Source organism: Meles meles, chromosome 6 (assembly GCF_922984935.1).
Source record: "Meles meles chromosome 6, mMelMel3.1 paternal haplotype, whole genome shotgun sequence".
In the NCBI taxonomy this organism is placed as follows: Eukaryota; Metazoa; Chordata; class Mammalia; order Carnivora; family Mustelidae; genus Meles; species Meles meles.
The window spans coordinates 40,171,511-40,191,837 of NC_060071.1; the positions used below are offsets into that span (position 1 = coordinate 40,171,511).

A 20,327-nucleotide genomic window follows, 5' to 3' on the forward strand; every position below is an offset into this window, starting at 1 on the left:
GCTTATAAGGTAACATGGCAAGTTGAAGACGGCTGGACGACTAACCCATCAGTGTGTGGGTTTCTAGTTCTGGCTCTGCAACCCACCATGGGTCACTATCCCTCTCCAGGCCTGTTTCCTCAAATATGAAATAAGGAGGTTTCCACTGCATGGTATCTTTCCTAGAAAATATTCTATTCTCTGATTCTAGGTTCAGAGTCCAGGGTTTAACCATGTGAAAATTAACTGGGGTCATGGTGGCAGCAATCCCTTGTATCTCCTCTCACTCCTTAAAGATGAGAGCCTAGACAAGGGCACCAGTAGTGGGAATGATGTGGAAGCAAGCCAACAGATGCTAATTTTAAAAATAATAGAATGCCGTGCCACAGTGGGTAGAAGAGAAAACAGCAAAGACAAAGAGCTCCAAAAAATGGAACTGGGTGGGGCACCTGGGTGGCTCAGTTGATTAAGCATCCAACTTTGGGTTTCGGCTTAGGTCATGATCTCAGGATCCTGAGATCAGGCCCCACATTGGGCTCTGCAACAGCTCGGAGTCTGCTTTTCCTTTCCCTTTCTCCTTCCTACCCTCACTCATTCACTCACTCATAAATAAATAGAGTCTTAAAAAAGAATGAAACTGAGCGACCAGACAGCAAAGGGGTATTGCAGACAGCAATAGGCCATTGAAGTGGGGGAAGGGAAAAACTTGGAGTGGACATAAGGTTTTCATGTTGGGCATCAGGTTTTTGGAGGGGAAAGATGATAAGATCAGATTAGGGCAGGTGGCGTGTTAAGTGATCGGCAAAGACACAACACAGAGAAATGCCTGGAAACTACCTACATTCCTATGGTCCCACATTTATCTCTGTCCTTGGGATAGATGCAGAAGGGCCAATGGTGAAAGGTCAAAAAAGAAGGCTGTGACTGTAGCCACCACAGAAGAGGGAACACACAAGACCAAGGATCACAGCAGGGATTCTCAGCCAAACTCTAAATTACGTGGGACATGGTGGGCAGTCCCTGCTGTTCGTTCTTTTTTTTTTTTTTTAAGATTTTATTTATTTATTTGACAGAGATCAGAAGTAGGCAGAGAGGCAGGCAGAGACAGAGAGGAGGAAGCAGGCAAGCAGACTCCCTACCGAGCAGAGAACCTGATGTGGGGCTGGATCCCAGGACCCCTGGATCACAACCTGAGCCGAAGGCAGAGGCTTTAACCCACTGAACTACCCAGGCGCCCGAGTCCCTGCTGTTCTGACAAAATTTTGTTTGCATTCCTCTGTTGTAAGGTAGTTTATCTGGCAATGAGTAAAAGGGAAATGTCAGGAAGAGAGCTGGATGTCACTTTGCCTCCACAGCATTCTCTCCTTTGGGGAGCTGACATTAAGCCATTCACTCAGTTTCAAAACTCAGACCCTTTCCCATCATCATACACCACCCATGTAAGTGGGTTGTTGATGAAAACACACAATGACCAGGAGTAATACCATTTTCATTCAGCCTCTTTCTCTGCCTCTCTGACTTGAAAGAATGACCACTTATAGCACTGATATTAAGAAATGACATGCCAAAACCCTTCTCTAATTATTTAATGCCTGTGGGTTTTCAGAGGAGAATTAGCAGAACTAAAGCACGTGCCCCCCATGTTTTTGTTCTCATTTAAAATTATACTGCTCTAAATATGCATGTGCAGGTCTCCTGATGTCTGCCAGCAAGAGTGTCTCTTGAAAATTGCCTCCTCACCTTTTTCCTGCTATTTGTATGACAACCTGGAGCAAATGCTCATGATCAAAAGCAACAGATTTGGGGGCTCCAACAATGCCAGACCCTACCCACCCACCCTGGCGGAAGGAGGAGTTCTAAACCAACTCACGGCATACAGAAGAGGAAGCTCTGCACTAGGATAGGTACCAAAGGGTGAAATTCCTGGAGCACAAGTATGTACCTGCTCAGTGATACAAGATAACGCCAAATAGTTGACTGATACAGTTGTTTTACACCCCCAGCTACACTTTTACCAAGATCTGGTGTTTGTTGTCCAACTTCTCAAAATGGTAACACATCAGTGATCTAACTTAGCATTCCTCTGATTGTTAATGTTGTTGAGCATATTTAATTTGTTGGCCATTCGATTTCTTCTTATAGAAACATATGCCTACCCTTTCCCTATTTTCCTACCGTGTTATCTTTTTCTTATGGATATGCAGGAGTTCTTAATAAATTCCGGATACTAGTCCTTTGTCAGTTACAGAGGTTGCAAATATCTGCTTCCTGTTTGTAGTTCACCTTTTCACTTTTCTTTCTTTTTTTTTTTTTAAGATTTTATTTATTTATTTGACAGAGAGAGACACCAGTGAGAGAGGGAACACAAGCAGGGGGAGTGGGAGAGGGAGAAGCAGGCTTCCCACTGAGCAGGGAGCCAGATCCATGGATCCCAGGACCTTGGAATCATGACCTAAGCCTAAGGCAGATGTTTAACGCCTGAGCCACCCAGGCGCCCCATCTTTTCACTTTTTTAATGGTTCTTAATCATCAAGTACCAAAAGAAATCCTTCTTTACGGAAAGTGATAAGATACTCTTCTATATTATTTTCCTAAAAGTATTGCCTTTCACATTTAAGTCTTTAATCCACTGGAAATTTTTTAAGGTGTATGTAGGGATCCAATTTCATTATTTTTTTCCCTGAACGATATCTAATTGTCCTAATACATTCATTGAAAAAAAAACTATCCTTTCCCTAGTGATTCACTATATATGGGCAGATCTGTTTCAAGGCTCTCTCTTTTGTTCCTGGTCATTTTTACTATCCCTGGGCCAATGTCATAAGGCTCTAATTACTATGACTTCATTATACAGGTCTTGCTCAACTTACAATGGGGTTATGTCCTGATAAACCCATCATAAATTAAAATATCTTAAGTCAAAAAGGTACTTAATACACCTAATCTACTGAACTTCAAAGCTTAGCCTAGGTCATCTTAAAAGTGTTCAGAATACTTGTATTAGCCTACAGTTGGACAAAATGACCTAACACAAAGCCTATTTTATAATAAAGTATTGAATTTCTCAAGTAATTGATTGAATACTGTACTAAAAGTGAAAAAGAGAGGTTGTCCGGGTATGGAATGGTTTTAAGTGTACGGGTTGTTTACTCTTGTGAGCATGTGGTCAACCGGGACCTGAGGCTCCCTCTGGCTACCCAGCATCACAAGAGAGCATCCTACCATATTGCTAGACTGAAAAAGACTCCAAAGGATCTACAGCCTCTGCCTACAGTAAGTTTTACAGCAGCTTAAAAAAAAAAAAAAAAGTACATTTTCATTTTGTGATTTCCAAAAACCTTTAATCATTTTTAAACACTTTTAATAACTATTAAAGACTTAAAAATAGATTTTTGAGCTAGTCTAAGCAGAATATTTAAACTGTTTTAGAGGAAAATAAACTTGGCTCGATGGACAAATGCAAAATGACAAGTCTACAGGGTAGGACGATGTTGGGAAGGATAGTACTGCCTGGGACAGGTTTGGAAGTACTTCTCAAGAAACCTACACCAAATATCCCTCAATGCAAAATGACATGCAAAAACCAACACAAAAAGTGTTAATAATCTCAAATCGAGTTTGGTAAGTAGACTGGCCTAGGACACTGATCAAAAGACATACCAGCAGAGCTTGAACTGCGGAGAGAAAGCCTGGTTCCTTTTTTTTTTTTTTTTTTTTAGAGAGAGAGACAGGGAGACAGCACAAGCAGAGGGAGTGGCAGAGGGAGATGCAGGGCTCCATCCCAGGACTCTGGGATCATGACCTGAGCCAAAGGCAGACACTTAATGACTGAGCCACGCAGGCACTCCAAGAGAGCCTGGTTCTGATGATGAAAGTCAGGCACCAGCCCGTAAGTACATGAGTTAGAACATCATGCATTTGACAAACCAGGATCCAGAACATGCCTTGCACTCATCACTATGTGAAATGCTGAGAACGTAGCTCTGGAAGAGCAACAGTCTAAGAGAAGCACTCTCTGTGGGAACAAACAGTGAAACAAGAACCGTAACAAACATGCACACAATGCTGGATGGGTGGGAGGGCTGGGGCAGAGTGGGTTAGAAGGAAAGGGAGACATCCGATATGCCTGGCAGGGGAAACCAGGAAAACTTCACAGAGTAGCATCTGGGTCAAGGACTAAACCATACACCAAGGGACAAGCGATACATGTGAATGGACAAAAATCACCAGCTCACCAAGCGATGTGACAAAGAACTTCACATGCCAAATAAGCATCATCCTTTAAAGACAACAGAAGCTATCAAGGACATGATCTTTGATGCTAATCTGAAAGGTGCAAATAACTGTTGATGGCATTAGGCAAGGGCTGTCTGGCATTCGAAGTACAGAACCCAGACGAGGCTTCCGGCCTTGAGAGAGGAGCAAGTGCTGCGTGACAGCCTGGGAGGGTGGGAGTGAAGATGTTGGCACTTGCAGAGGTGTAAGCGGGAGAAGGGTCTGGGTGCCCGTAGGGGGCCTCAGGTGCATGGCCCTGGAGAGGATGTGTCCAGATGGTCTAGAAAGGTGGAAGAGACTCTGCAACCGAGGCCCGAAAGGACTCCTCTGTAATATAAAAAGTCCATGTTGCAGAGATCAATGAGGTAGAAACAAGAGATACAGTAGAACGTATCAATGAAACTAGAAGCTGGTTTTTTGAAAGAATCAATAAGATCGATAAACCATTGGCCACACTAATCCAAAAGAAAAGAGAGAAAGCCCAAATTAATAAAATTATGAATGAAAAGGGAGAGATCACAATGAACACCAAGGAAATAGAAACAATCATTAGAAATTATTACCAACAGTTATATGCCAATAAGCTAAGCAACCTAGATGAAATGGATGCATTCCTGGAAAACTACAAACTCCCAAAATTGAACCAGGAAGAAATTGACAACCTGAATAGACCGATATCTAGTAACGAGATTGAAGCAGTGATCAAAAACCTCCCAAAAAACAAGAGCCCAGGACCTGGTGGATTCCCTGGGGAATTCTACCAAACTTTCGAAGAAGAAATAACACCAATTCTCCTGAAGCTGTTCCAAAAAATTGAAGCAGAAGGAAAACTTTCAGACTCTTTTTATGAAGCCAGCATTACCCTGATCCCCAAACCAGGCAAAGACCCTACCAAAAAGGAGAATTTCAGACCAATATCACTGATGAATATGGATGCAAAGATTCTCAACAAGATCCTAGCAAACAGGATCCAGCAGCACATTAAAAAGATTATCCACCATGACCAGGTGGGATTCATCCCTGGGTTGCAAGGTTGGTTCAACATTCGCAAATCAATCAATGTGATAGAACAAATCAATAAAAGAAGAGAGAAGAACCACATGGTCCTCTCGACTGATGCAGAAAAAGCATTTGACAAAATCCAGCATCCGTTCCTGATGAAAACGCTTCAAAGTATAGGGATGGAGGGAACATTCCTGAACTTCATAAAATCTATCTATGAAAGACCCACAGCAAATATCATCCTCAATGGGAAAAAGCTTGCAGCCTTCCCGTTGAGATCAGGAACACGACAAGGATGCCCACTCTCACCACTCTTGTTCAACATAGTATTAGAAGTCCTAGCAACGGCAATCAGACAACAAAGAGAAATAAAAGGTATCCAAATTGGCAAGGAAGAAGTCAAACTCTCTCTCTTCGCAGATGACATGATTCTTTATATGGAAAACCCCAAAGACTCCACTCCCAAACTACTAGAACTCATATAGCAATTCAGTAACGTGGCAGGATACAAAGTCAATATACAGAAATCAGTGGCTTTCTTATACACTAACAATGAAAATACAGAAAGGAAAATTAGAGAATCGATTCCATTGACTATAGCACCAAGAACCATAAGATACCTGGGAATAAACGTAACCAAAGAGGTAAAGGACCTGTACTCAAGGAACTACAGAACACTCATGAAAGAAATTGAAGAAGACACAAAAAGATGGAAGACTGTTCCATGCTCTTGGATTGGAAGAATAAACATTGTTAAAATGTCTATACTGCCTAGAGCAATCTATACTTTTAATGCCATTCCGATCAAAATTCCACCGGTATTTTTCAAAGAGCTGGAGCAAATAATCCTAAAATTTGTATGGAGTCAGAAGAGACCCCGAATTGCTAAGGAAATGTTGAAAAACAAAAACAAAACTGGCGGCATCACGTTACCCGATTTCAAGCTTTACTACAAAGCTGTGATCACCAAGACAGCGTGGTACTGGCATAAAGACAGACACATAGACCAGTGAAACAGAGTGGAGAACCCAGATATGGACCCTCAACTCTATGGTGAAATAATCTTCGACAAAACAGGAAAAAATATTCAATGGAAAAAAGACAGTCTCTTCAATAAATGGTGCTGGGAAAACTGGACAGCGATATGTAGAAGAATGAAACTCGACCATTCTCTTACACCGTACACAAAGATAAACTCGAAATGGATAAAAGACCTCAACGTGAGACAGGAATCTATCAGAATCCTAGAGGAGAACATAGGCAGCAACCTCTTCGGTATCAGCCACAGCAACTTCTTTCAAGATATGTCTCCAAAGGCCAAGGAAACAAAAGCAAAAATGAACTTTTGGGACTTCATCAAGATCAAAAGCTTCTGCACAGCAAAGGAAACAGTCAACAAAACAAAAAGGCAACCCACGGAATGGGAGAAGATAATTGCAAATGACAGTACAGACAAAAGGTTGATATCCAGGATCTATAAAGAACTTCTCAAACTCAACACACACAAAACAGATAATCATATCAAAAAAGGGGCAGAAGATATGAACAGACACTTCTCCAACGAAGACATACAAATGGCTGTCAGACACATGAAAAAATGTTCATCATCACTAGCCATCAGGGAGATTCAAATTAAAACTACATTGAGATTCCACCTGACACCAGTTAGAATGGCCAAAATTAGCAAGACAGGAAACAACGTGTGTTGGAGAGGATGTGGAGAAAGGGGAAGCCTCTTCCACTGTTGGTGGGAATGCAAGTTGGTATAGCCACTTTGGAGAACAGTGTGGAGATTCCTGAAGAAATTAAGAATAGAGCTTCCCTATGACCCTGCAATTGCACTGCTGGGTATTTACCCCAAAGATACAGATGTAGTGAAAAGAAGGGCTATCTGTACCCCAATGTTTATTGCAGCAATGGCTACGGTCGCCAAACTGTGGAAAGAACCAAGATGCCCTTCAACAGATGAATGGATAAGGAAGATGTGGTACATATACACGATGGAGTATTATGCCTCCATCAGAAAGGATGAATACCCAACTTTTGTAGCAACATAGATGGGACTGGAAGAGATTATGCTGAGCGAAATAAGTCAAGCAGAGAGAGTCAAGTATCATATGGTCTCACTTATTTGTGGAGCATAACAAAGAACATGGAGGACATGGGGAGATGGAGAGGAGAGGGAGTTGAGGGAAAATGGAAGGGGAGATGAACCATGAGAGACTATGGACTCTGAAAAACAACCAGAGGGTTTTGAAGGGGCGGGGGGGGGGGGGCGGGGGGGAGGTTGAGGAACCAGGTGGTGGGTAATAGGGAGGGCACGTACTGCATGGAGCACTGGGTGTGATGCCAAAACAATGAACACTGTTATGCTGTAAATAAACAAATAAAAAAAAATTTAAAAAAAAAAAGTCCATGTTATCCTCTGCAATGGAAAGCCACTGCAGACTTCTATAAGAGAGGGACACGAGGTGTCTGCTTAGAGAGATCTTTCTGGCAGCCCGTGGAGACTGGGAATACACAACAGAGGGTCAGCATGGGATGGGAGAGGTGATGATTTGACTCGGGTTGGTTACAGTGGGAAAGAAGAGGAGTAATTCAAGACATATTTTAGTGAGTAGAAAAAAATCAGTATAACTTCTTTTTTTTTTTTAAGATTTTTTTTTTTTTTTTTTTTTAATTTATCAGAGAGAGAGCGAGAGTGAGCACAGGCAGACAGAGTGGCAGGCAGAGACAGAGAGAGAAGCAGGCTCCCTGCCAAGCACGGAGCCCGATGTGGGACTCGATCCCAGGACGCTGGGATCATGACCTGAGCCGAAGGCAGCCGCTTAACCAACTGAGCCACCCAGGCGTCCCTAACTTCTTAACTGACTGGTATACAAGTTAAAGATAACCAAAACTTTTGCTTTATTAACGGAATCAACGTTATTATTATTAACAAAGACAGGAAAAGATGACTTGAGATGATGATTATTATAACTGACACTTACTGAATGCTTTTCTAAGTCCTTTAAAATGCCAACTTTTTTAGGGGTGCCTGGGTGGCACAGTCGATTAAACATCTGACTCTTGGTTTCAACTCAGGTCATGATCTCAGGGTCATGATATGGAAGTCAAGCTCCACACTCAGCATGGAGTCTGCTTGGAATTCTTTCTCACTCTGTCCCCCCTGCTTATGCTCTCGCTCTTGCTCTCTCTCTCTCTCTCTCTCCTTCTCTCAGATACATAAATCTTTAGAAATAAATAAAATACCAACTTATTTAATCCTCATAACCACCCTATAAGGGCTCTAATTTTCAGATAATAAGACTGATACACAGAAAGGTTAAATAACTTCTCCAGGGACACATAACCAGTCAACTGTAGAGCCAGCATTCAAATCCAGACACACTACTACAATGCTACAGTGTACCAGATATGATCAATTAAATGTCCCTTAGACATGCTGGCCATCGAGGGAGTTGCGTTTAACTCGCATTTGGAACACAGAACTAGGGTTCGAAAGAAGAATCAGTGTTAAGAATATGGATTTTAGAGTTACGAATATAATTGATTTCCTGAGGCCATGGGAGAGCTGAGAGGACCAATGACAATGAAGAGAGACCCAAGAAGGACACTAGAAGAATTTTGAAACAATAGTCACAGTCACCAAAGCACAGAGGTGTCAGCTTAAAGACATCTGGACTTTCTCCTTCTTGTGCAAACAGGGGATCCTTTCAATATTTGCAGAGTGATGAATCTAGCATTCGTAGCTAAAGGTTCCCTGCTCAGACAACATCAGGGGGAAAGAAACCTAACAGAGTATGAAATGGAGAAAACAAACAAACAAACGGATGTTCTGGGTTCCTGGAAGGATGATCTGTATCTTTGTGTGAGCAAGGTGGCTCAGGCTTCCAGAGAATCATCAGCAATGCAAACTCCTCTCCTGAGCAGCAGGGCTGATCTCACTCATCACTCCCTCCCTCTCTACCCTCCAGCCCCCACAGAACATACCCAGGCCAGAGGGCAGGGCCCCAGCCATACTGCGGTAACCCCAGGAGCACAGAAGCAAGCAGGAAGACGTCCTCTTGCAAAGACAGTGCAAATGAATTACGGCTTCTGTGAAAATCAGCCTTTGTTTTTAATGGGTTTTACGTGACTCATCAGCCGTGACTGTGCTCTGCCCTGAGCTCTAGCTACAAATCCACCACGCGCAGAGGGCAGAAGAAAGGAAGGACTGCAAAAGATGAAAAGGGGTCTCAGGAAGCTTTAATCCTAAAAGGAGAAAACAGAAACAGAGGGAAGTGGTGGGCATTTCCTCTTTGAGCACTCGGGAGCTGAGGGTCTCGAGAGGGCGGAAACTGGAACAGCGGCAAGAGAAGCCTGGGTTCCGGGACCTGCTCAAAGGCGCAGGTCTCAGTTGCTATGGTGCCATCCTCCCAGCCACAAGGTTTCATCAGCATTTGCTGCCACAGTTCCTGTCTTGTGGGCAGCAGCAGCAGCAACTAAAAAGAAAAAAATCATGTTGTTGTTTTCTAATGACTGCTAGGTCACTGAACACTGAGTCTGGAAAGGACAAGGGGAAAGTCTTAAGAGACACAGAAAGCAATCAAGATGGGGATAAACTCCTTTGGAATGTATGAACTCCAACCTGGATACGATGCCCTCATGAATAAACACTCCTGCCACAACACATTTTCTTTAAAAAAAAATTTTTTTTAATTTATAATTCAAGAATCTAGACAGACAAAGTCGACTTTTAATTAAGGTTTTTTCCCATAGTTATTTCTGATCATCAGGGCTCTGGATTCACTCTTAGGAGAAAAGCCTGGACTCACAGCAAAGAAAACAAAACCAAAAACTGGTCAGCACCCCGGAGCGGAAGTCGGAACTTGCCTGGACGCTGACACTAATCAGCTGTATAACCTGCGTGTCTGCATCCAAACTCCTTCTTCATATAAGGACACTCAGAGAGGGAAGACGAGAAGATGAGATACAGGGAGACTCGGCCATCCGGAAGCCAAGGAGAGGGGCTTGGAACGGATTCTTCCTCACCGTCCTCAGAAGGAACCGATCCTGACAACACCCTTCTGCCCAGTTTGTAGCACTTTGCAGGGCTGTCCTGGCAAGCCCGCACAGATCCGGAAGGAGAGAGAACTGTGTCATGAACATGAGACCTCATGAGACCCCACCCCCAGGTCCTTCACTCCTGCGTCCTGTCACTAAGCACCTATAAAATATACTGACCTTTCCTTACATAACCACCATACTACGCCCAAACCTAACAAAATTAACAATGCTTTGGGGGCAAATTTAATTCATAGAAGAAATACACCTTATGGTAAAACACATACTTAGATAAAGCTTTTCTCCATTAAAGCTGTTAACAATATTAAAAACAAAATCCCAATAAGCTGGAATTCTTGTGAAATCCTCAGAGGATGAACAAGACTCTTGGAGCAATTTCATTCCTTCATCAGCTCTCTTATTCAACATATTACCGGAAACTAATGATGTACTGTAAACTGGCTAATTGCATTTAAATAAGAAAACATATTATCTGAGAATAAAAACCTATGTTACTTTATTACAGCTAAAAAAAGAAAACATATTATCTGAGAATAAAAACCTATGTTAGTTTATTATAGTTAAGAAAAGAAAACATTATCTGAGAATAAAAACCTATGTTAGTTTATTACAGTTAAGAAGAGAAAGGAAAAATGCAGTCAGTATTCACATGTACTCGATGGTATTTGAAAACGCCATTTTCAAACTATACCCCCAGAAATGCAGCAGGTGTTTCAGAGTCTTTGGTTTAAAAAGAAAAACGAAGTTAACACAGGCAGTGGTATTTTATGGTAAATTGCACATATTCTAAGTACATGAAAACTGGCATGGCAGAATTTGAAACCTCTCCAAAAAACCATGTATGTATACATTTTTAAACACAAAACCATACCTTGAAGGAGGGAGTATAAGTCGGTGGTAGTTTTTCTAAAACTTTAGAAACGTTGCTCCCAACACTTCGATAATTAGACAACGTCCAATCACATGTCCTCTTCAAGAAGGTTACTTTTTTCTATGTAATACAAAGAGAAATGTTAAAGTCAGAATTGCCTACTTATAAAAGTTTTTCAAAAGAGTCTTTTGAAAAGCAGTCACTCCAACAACTTTCAAAATCAGGCATCTCTGTAAAAACCCACAATCCAGCTAATTAGTCTCAGCTGTTCGTCATATGGCCTGAAGACCAGTCAAGTGATTTTGCTCCTTTCAAGCTTACTAAAACCCAATTCCACTGGCCTTTCAGACCAAAGGGAGCTGTATTAACCTCTTCTGATGTTAGAAGACTGGTACTCCAACTCTTTCTTTTCCCCCAATCAAAAGAGTAGAATATTTTTTTCTTGAGAAAGGATCTTTAAAAGTATTGCATTCTTCAGGTCCTGAAATGTTATACCAGTAGTGTTTCTTCACAAATGCAATGCCTGATTCAATCAAACAATACAAGAGATCAAATCAAAGTGGCCGAAGGGACGGCGCTTGATGACTTACCAGGCCTCTCCTGGCCTCCAGACCCAGAAAGAAAACTCTTCACTGGGAGGTCCACCCAGATTTGTTGCTGGCATTTCAAATTCAACATGTCCTGCCCTTGACTTACCTCCTTTGCTCTTCTTTCCAGACCCTGCTTCAGACCCCCTCTCTTCCTGGTTTTGAGTAACACAATCCCAACACCCAGCCAGCCAGAGAGCTGATGGTCCACTGTGACTCCTCCCCCTCTCCCCTCCCACTTGCAACTGGCCACCAAGTTCTAGGGATCTTTCCTTCTCCCACCTGTACTCCAAGCTTTTATTATTTCTCATCTGGATGTCTATGATCATCCACTTACTTAGTTTCCTGGCCTCTAACCTAGCCCTGCTACTGATCCATCCTCCACACCACACCCAAAATGATCTTTCCAAACTGCAAATGGTGTCCACCACTCTCCGCTGGAAAACCTGACCTTCCCACAAGCTCCCTAATGAAATCCCTACTCCTCAGACTTCTGCCTTCAGTATCACCCACCATTCCCTACCCCTGGACTCCAGCCACAAGAACTCTTTATAATTCTCTAAAACCAGTGGTTTTCAAAATGTGAAATCAGTATCATCAGCATTACCCGGGATGTGGTTAGAGATGCACATTCTTGGGCCCACCCCACGTGCACTGAGTCAGAATTGTCAGGATGGCGACAGGGACTCTGGTTTAACAAGCCCACCAAGTGATTCTAATAAACACTAAACAGACAGCTGCTGCTCTAAATGCACCAAGCTAGGCTCATCAAATCATGTAGCCCTTTGGCTCCTTCTGCCAGTAATGCTAAGTTAGATGCCCCTTCTCTGTGCTTACCCTTCCCTAGAGCTGGTCAACCCTACATGGTGACATCCAAGTTATGCTGGTTGGTGAATATTTTGAAGACAGGAATTATATCTTTACTGAGCATACACCTGTCACTGGGACAGAGGCTGGCCTTAAACTAATTAATCTATCCTTTGCCTTTAGGGGTAGACACCCTCTAACTTTGGCAGCTTGATGTGTGACTGAAAACTCAACCTACCCAATCTATAAAACCCTATCACCAGCCTCAAGAACTATGGGGAGCTTAAAAAGCCTGACTAGAGGGGCACCTGGATGGCTCAGTGGGTTAAGCCTCTGCCTTCGGCTCGGGTCCTGGGATCGAGCCCCGCACTGGGGGTCTCTGCTCGGCAGGGAGCCTGCTTCCTCCTCTCTGTCTCTCTCTGCCTACTTGTGATCTCTCTCTGTCAAATAAATAAATAAAATCGTTGGAAAAAAAAAAAAAAGCTGAATAGAACCAGTCTGAAATCTCTCATGGCAAATGACATGGAATTTTGGGTTCACATCTGATGTTGACTCAGATGGACAGGCATGGTTTGTAAAGGGAGAGTGGATGCATATTCATGAAAACTTACATACTCCTCTATATTATTCACAGCAACCTCTAGAATTTGGAGAATTTAGTAAGTGAATATACCAAAATTTTTAAGTCCCAGATTAAAATGCATTAAAATTAGCTTATCCTAATTACAGTAGAAGTTGAGTAAAGTACTTCATATTAGCACTTCTCAATCTTCAGCATGTTTAGAATGCTCCTAGGGATTTTGATAAAATGCTAATTCTGATTCAATCAGTTTGGGTGGGGCCCAGGTGATGCCCAGGTAGGATGGGTGGTCCTAGTCCTAGAACTACATTTTGTGTAACACGTAGAAGTAAAACTTCCATTTCTCATAGAGCTAGTGACCTTCCCATTAGAGCAACACAAACTTTTTTTTTTTTTTTTTTTTTTTTTACAGAGAGGGAGATCACAAGTAAGCAGAGAGGCAGGCAGAGAGAGAGGGGGAAACAGGCTCCCTGCCGAGCAGAGAGCCCAATGCGGGGATCAAGCCCAGGACCCTGAGATCATGACCTCAGCTGAAGGCAGAGGCTTTAACCCACTGAGCCACCTAGCAACACAAACTTTTTTTGACCTCGCCACACTGAAAGTTTTCGAAAATGTCTTTCCAACTTTAGGATAAAGATGGCGTACCAAACACACACCTTAGCTCGGCTACCTCCCCAAACCTCACTATAACATAACAGTAAAAAGAGGTGTTTTGTTGTTTGTTTGTTTGTTTTCTTTTAGAATGAACTCACAAGGACAAAGAGAATGAGTGAAAACAACAGCAACAAAATGTGGAAGTTAGAAAGTAAATGGACAAGAGGTAAGTAAGGAGCAGACCCGAGAAAGATGACTCTTTACCTGCCACTAGGGAAAGCCAAAAAGCAACTTATCACACAATCTACAGAAAGCCTCGGGCATTCAGAGCCCCAAACATTGCTGGAGGTGAGGGGAGGGTAAAGTCAAGGCTAAAAATACTGGAGGTATGCTTAGATCTCAATCCTCTAAATACTGAAATACCTCCGTACCCCTCCCCCCCCCCCCCACATACTCTGGAACCTCCAGAACACAGGCATTCTCCACAGGCAGGTGGTTCAAATGCTCTCTGGAGAATCCGCCCAGCCCCGGAGGGAAGACGCAAAGAAAAAACAAGCCCAGGACGTACTGCTCTAACTAAAACTATGACAGAACTTGAGAGTAGGGGCCAGAAATGGCACACACGTGTGGTAGAGGCAGATGTGGAGGAAATGAATTAAAATGCTCTTCTTCCTTGGTAAAGTGTCTGGGCATAGGCATTTAAATGCTTCAAACTGAAAATTGACCATAGAAATATCCAGTATGTCGTTTAGAGACAAGAGATATAACTACCAGCAAGAATCACCTAATTACAAGACTTGAAAGCAGTCTCTGCAGAGCAGGAAATGAGCTGGGGGAGGGGACTAATGGCTTTTTATCACACTATGTCCATGTATAACTTGATAATTTTTTTTCAAAAATTAGTTCCTACAAAATACAGTAGTACATCCCCCACCCCATCCATGGTTTTGGTTTCAGGGGCTTCAGAGACCTGGGGTCAGTAGCCATCGAGAAGCGCAGGATCCCTGACGATTCATCAGATGGCCAATAGTTGCCTAAGGCTACATCACAAAGCCTAGGTCATCATGCCTCTTCAACTCATCACATAGTTATTTTATCATCTCACATCATCACAAGAAGAAGGATGAGGACAGCACAGTAAGATATTTTGAGAGAGAGAGAGACACCACATTCACATAACTTCATTTAGTATATTGTTACATTTGTTCTATTATTAGTTATTGTTAATCTCTTACTGTATCTAATTTAGAAATTAAACTTTATCATAGGTATGTATGTATAGGAAAAAACATAGTAGATATAGGATTGAGCACCAACCACGGTTTCAGGCATCCACTGGGGACTTTGGAACATATTCCCCATGGATAAGGGGGAACTACTGTAAAATATAATGTCCATGCTTTAATTTTCTTTTCTTAGATGATTCGGGACATTAAAATAAACATCACTAACTTGTGCTACCTAATCAGTATCCAGGACCTACAGTGAATCAGATGTTGAGGATCTGGGCTCTGGAAACTTTGAATCTCAGCTTTACTACTCACTGGCTGTGTGATCTTCAGCAAGTTAGTTAACCTCTCTGTCCACCAGTTTCCTCACCTGGGAAACAGGGATAATGGGATTATTTTAGAAGAACTGAATTATGTGATTTCTATAAGTGCTTAAAATATTGTCCAGCACATAGTGTTCAGTAACAGCTATTTTTATTAAGGTATATTTGCCACTGTGATAAACGTCTCCTGACCACTGTAATCATTCCATTTTTTACTCGTTTATACTTCATTCTCCTTGCTCCCACCTTCAGCCAGATGTTCCTAACCATGGTAATCAGTGCGCCCTTCTACAATAACCACTTCCCTTTCCAATGTTCAGTTTCTAATTGACAAAGCACCTGGAAACCAAATAACCAAGCTTTTTAGAACTGCATGTAAGGGGCGCCTGAGTGGCTCAGTGGGTTAAGCCTCTGCCTTTGGCTCAGGTCATGATCTCACAGTCCTGGGATCGGACCCCCCCCCTCCTTGGGCTCTCTGCTCAGCAGGAAGCCTGCTTCCTCCTCTCTCTCTGCCTGCTTGCCTGCTGCTCTGCCTACTTGTGATTTCTCTCTGTCAAATAAATAAATAAAAATCTTGAAAAAAAAAAAAGAACTGCATGTAAAATGGAGGAAAGGGGGTGTCAAGGAATATTCTGAAAGTCTCTTTGAGGCAGATCAGCAAGTTTCCATATATGAACCATCTGACTACTCAGCACCCTCTGGGCTTACTTCCGAACTATCAGCTGTGGGTTGGTGGGTTGGGTGACCAACTCAGGGCAAATAACCACCCCAGTTTACGCAGGACTGTCCTAATTTTAGCACTGGCAGTCTTTTTTTTTTTTTTTTAATATTTTATGTGTTTATTTCAGAGAGAGAAAGACAGAGACGGAGCACAAGCTGAGAGGGAGGGTAGGGGGAGAAGCAGACCCCACTGAGCAGCAAGCCCGAAGTGCAGCTCAGTCCAGGGACTCCGGGATCATCACCTGAGCCCAAGGCAGACGCCTAACCAACCGAGCCCCCCAGGTACCCCTAGCACTGACAGTCTTGCATCCCTGGAAACCTCAGTCCCAGCCCTGAGAAAATCACCTAATCCTCCTGAGCTTCTCTCATCATTTGTGAAGTGATGGATGGTATCTCCGCTGAAAGTCTATTGAGGATGAAATGAGAGAACGGGTGCAGACTTCTGACGCAGTAAGCGCTCAGGTTGTACCTCGAGCCATTATACTGGTTACTCACTGTTATTGTCAACTCTAATAGCAGTGGCTACAGAAATTACTCTTAGATACTTACGCTGTAACTTGGTTATTTTCTTCCTGGCAAAAATAATTTGCCTTATATGCAGAGGATCTCAGGAGACTGAAATATGTGCTTTTGTGGATTTCCTTCTGCCCTTGCCCTACACAATTTTATTTCAGGGACTAAGACATATTAATGTTATTTAATATTTCCACATTGCTGACTCCTCCACTGGGCAAAGGCCTGGGAGGTTCTCGCCATCTTCTGACACATGCATCTTTTTTATACGATGGGAGACCTAAGGTACGTATGTCAGTAGCTGCTTCCAAACCTATGGACCAATCAGCATGCCACCTCACATGGAAGGACATCAGGCAGAATAAGAGCATTCTTTTTTAATTTGCATCTTACTTTTTTCCTTCATAGTGGAACCAAATCATATAGTCTCCTAACGGACTGACAACTCATTCATTAAAATATGTCAATTCTATCCCTAAAAAATAAGTACGTATGTTATCATCAAACAGATGAAACCCCATTTCTGACTTCAAAAGCCGAAGCAACTCAGAATTCGATAGATATTAATTACAGCCTGGAGGAAAGTGCTCACAACTGTGCATCCCACCAACACAAGGGTGAAGTTGCTCTAAGAAAAGTTGCACAATTTGGGATAGACAGCAGAAAGGATCAAGTTACTCAAAGCCAAAACATGGCCTAGGAACCCTCTAAGAGGCAGCAGAGAGCAGAAATATGAGACTACTTTATACACACCCCCAAGTTTCCTCCTCCTAGGTTCATATTTGTTCTACCAACATCCCCACCCAGTGCCCAAGGCCCACGAACACACGAAACACTGGAGAACCACAGGCCCTCCTCAAAACCTTGAGGGGCACCTGCTCTAACCACCGGGGGTGGAGCTAGGATAGGATTTCTCAAAGTATGGCCGGATGCCCACTAGCAGCAGAATCCAGAGTCCTGGGTTCCAACCAGGCTTCGGAATTAGGATCTCTGAACAGAGGCTAGGGAATCCGCATGCATAACAAGCTTCCCAGGGGATTCCCGGTTATCCATAAGAAGGGTTGAGAGCAGCTATTGTAGGGAGACAACAGATAGCAAAATGTCAAAGGACCCGTATAGAAAACCATGTTTAACCTCTACCAGCCTCCCTATCCCAAATCTGTAAAATACGGATACTAACACCCACCTAGCAGGATGGTGGCGAGAATTAAATGAGAGAACTAATAGCCTCACATAGGGCTCCTCACACATAGCAGGTGCTCAGTAAGTATTAATTCCCTCCCCCTCCTTCCCTTTGCATGGCATTCTAATGAAGACAGATAACTAGAGGCCCTGTTTTGAATAAATGCCATCGAAGAAAGCAGATGCCCAGCTTAACTTGAGGCCTTGATGTTAATGAGTCACAGACTAAAAGGCCGAGGCCAGCAGCTTTAACCAATGGTTGAATTGCAAAATGTACCCATGGACAGTGGTTCTCAAACTTGAGTGTGCATCAGAATCTTCTGGATGGCTTTAAAATACAGACTGTGTAGGGGTGCCTAGGTGGCACAGTCAGTTAAGCATCTGCCTTCAGCTCAGGTCATGATTCCAAGGTCTTGGGATCAAGCCCCGCATCAGGCTCCTTGCTCAGGGAGCCTGCTTCTCCTTCTCCCTGAACCGCTCCCCCTGCTGTGCTCGCTCATGCTCTCTCTCCCTCTCTGTCAAATAAGTAAATAAATAAAATCTATAAAATAAAATAAAATACAGACTGTGGGCCCTACCTTCAGAGTTTCAGATTCAGTACTTCTGGGTAAGAATCTGCATTTCTAACAAGTTCCAGGTGGTGCTGATGGTGTTGGCCCCAGAACCACCCTCTTGATTGTCATCCTGCAGCCCCAGAATCTAAATCTAATTGATCTGACACTTTGTCATAAAAAAGAAAAACTAGGCTGTATGCATTTCCTGTTTGACAGGAGACTGGTTAGTTTTATGTAAACAAAGAAAAAAAAGTAATAAACCAGCAATTTCCGAGGCAGTGCTGCCTCTGCTCTTGAGAATCTTTGTGGTCACGTTCTGTGAACCGTGCAGAGAGAGGGCTGGGAGAGTTGAGTGCCATCTCTCTGCTCACCCTGTGTGAGAGCCTGAGTGAGGGAGGCACTTAATCTCTGAGCCTCAGTTGACTTATCTGGAAACACGGGTGGGCTCAGTCACTGGTTTCCAAACCTGGTTGTGCACCATCCGTTGTTTTGGCAGCATTTCAGAGAAAACGTGGATTCCCCAGGCGTGGCTGCAAACTAACAAATTAGAATCTGCAAAGGAGCGAGTGTGGGTGTGTTTCACTAAGTCTCCCCGTGTGATTTCCACAGGCAGCCAGTTGCGAGGAAGCATTACCACAGTGATCTTCCGGGCCTCTTCCAGCACTGCGGCTCTCGGACTTTTTTTTTTTTTTTTTTTAATATTTTTTATTTATTTGACAGAGAGAAATCACAACTAGGCAGAGAGGCAGGCAGAGAGAGAGGAGGAAGCAGGCTCCCTGCAGAGCAGAGAGCCCGATGTGGGGCTCGATCCCAGGACTCTGGGATCATGACCTGAGCTGAAGGCAGAGGCTTTAACCCACTGAGCCACCCAGGCGCCCCTCTCGGACTTTTTGATTTCTAAGTCCCTGTGCCCTGAGTCTGTGCTTGCCAAGTCGCTGTCTTCTTTTATATGTGTTCCCTGTGGAGTTTTACTGCAGGAAGCAAGTACATTAGTCCTCAAAGGAAAAACTGCTAACAGTTCCACTTCTCATCGGTCGGTAAACTAGCATTCTGGTTTTAGTTTAAAAAATAAGGTCCAACATGTAAGAGAAAACAGGAATTACATAGCACTGAATCTGTGAAGCAATCTTCTCTATCACCAACTGCTCATTTACTTACTCTGTCATTCATTCATTCATTTTTTTAAAGAGAGAGAGAGAGAAAGCATGAGAGAGAGCAGGTGCAGGGTGAGGGGCAGAGGGAAAAGCCGACTCCCTGCTGAGCAGGGAGCCTGACAGGGGCTCCATCCCAGGACCCTGGAATCATGACCTGAGCCGAAGGCAGACGCTTAACCCACTAAGCCACCCAGGTGCTCCTGTCATTCGTTCATTATCATCTGTCATGTGCCAGGTATGATTCTGGGGGTTAAACACGTAGCACTTCACAAAACAGAGAAAGTTCCTGCCCTGTGGAGAGAACATTTTAGCAGGAAGAGAGAACCAATAAATAAGTGAACATAAGGATAAAATAATTTCTAACAGTAGTAAGTAAGGTGAAGACAACAACCCAATAACAGGATAGTGAATGTCCAGAGCCTACTTTTAACATAGTCATCAGGGTGAAAGTCATCACCTGCCTCTTTGAAGAGGTGATATTTGAAATTAAATCTGAATGATGCTAAGGGGCCAGCAAGGGCAAGTGCAAAGGCTCTGAGGAAGGAAAGAGCTTGGCACCTCAAAGAGACAGAAAGAAAGGAGATGAGCCTGGAGATGGAGGCACAGGGATGAGCTGAGGTCACAGAGGCCAGCAGAGCCCAGATCACGGAGACCCCTACAGAGCAAGGTCAGAACATCTGAATCTTATCCCAACTGCAGTGGGAAATGGCAGAGGAATTTAACGCAGAAGAAGGATGTGATCTGATTTACGTTGTTTGAAGATCACTGGTTTTGTGTGAGGAATGGGCTGTAGCAGGGGCCAGGGGAGGGGGCAAGAATGGGACGAGAAAAGCAGCGATATAGGGAAGAAATGATGGTGGCCTTTCACTGGCACCTGGCACGTCACCAAA

At 43.2% G+C, this 20,327-nt stretch overlaps 1 protein-coding gene across 2 annotated transcripts in view; it reads right to left on the reverse strand.

Moving 5' to 3' along the window:
• Nucleotides 1-20,327, reverse strand: part of RAB27A (RAB27A, member RAS oncogene family) — an 81,530-nt gene that overhangs the window by 52,688 nt on the left and 8,515 nt on the right. For both annotated transcript variants that reach the window (XM_046010021.1, XM_046010020.1), the window contains exon 2: nt 11,195-11,314. The gene's annotated coding sequence lies outside the window, so the exon portion shown is untranslated. The remainder of the gene's footprint in view (nt 1-11,194; nt 11,315-20,327) is intronic.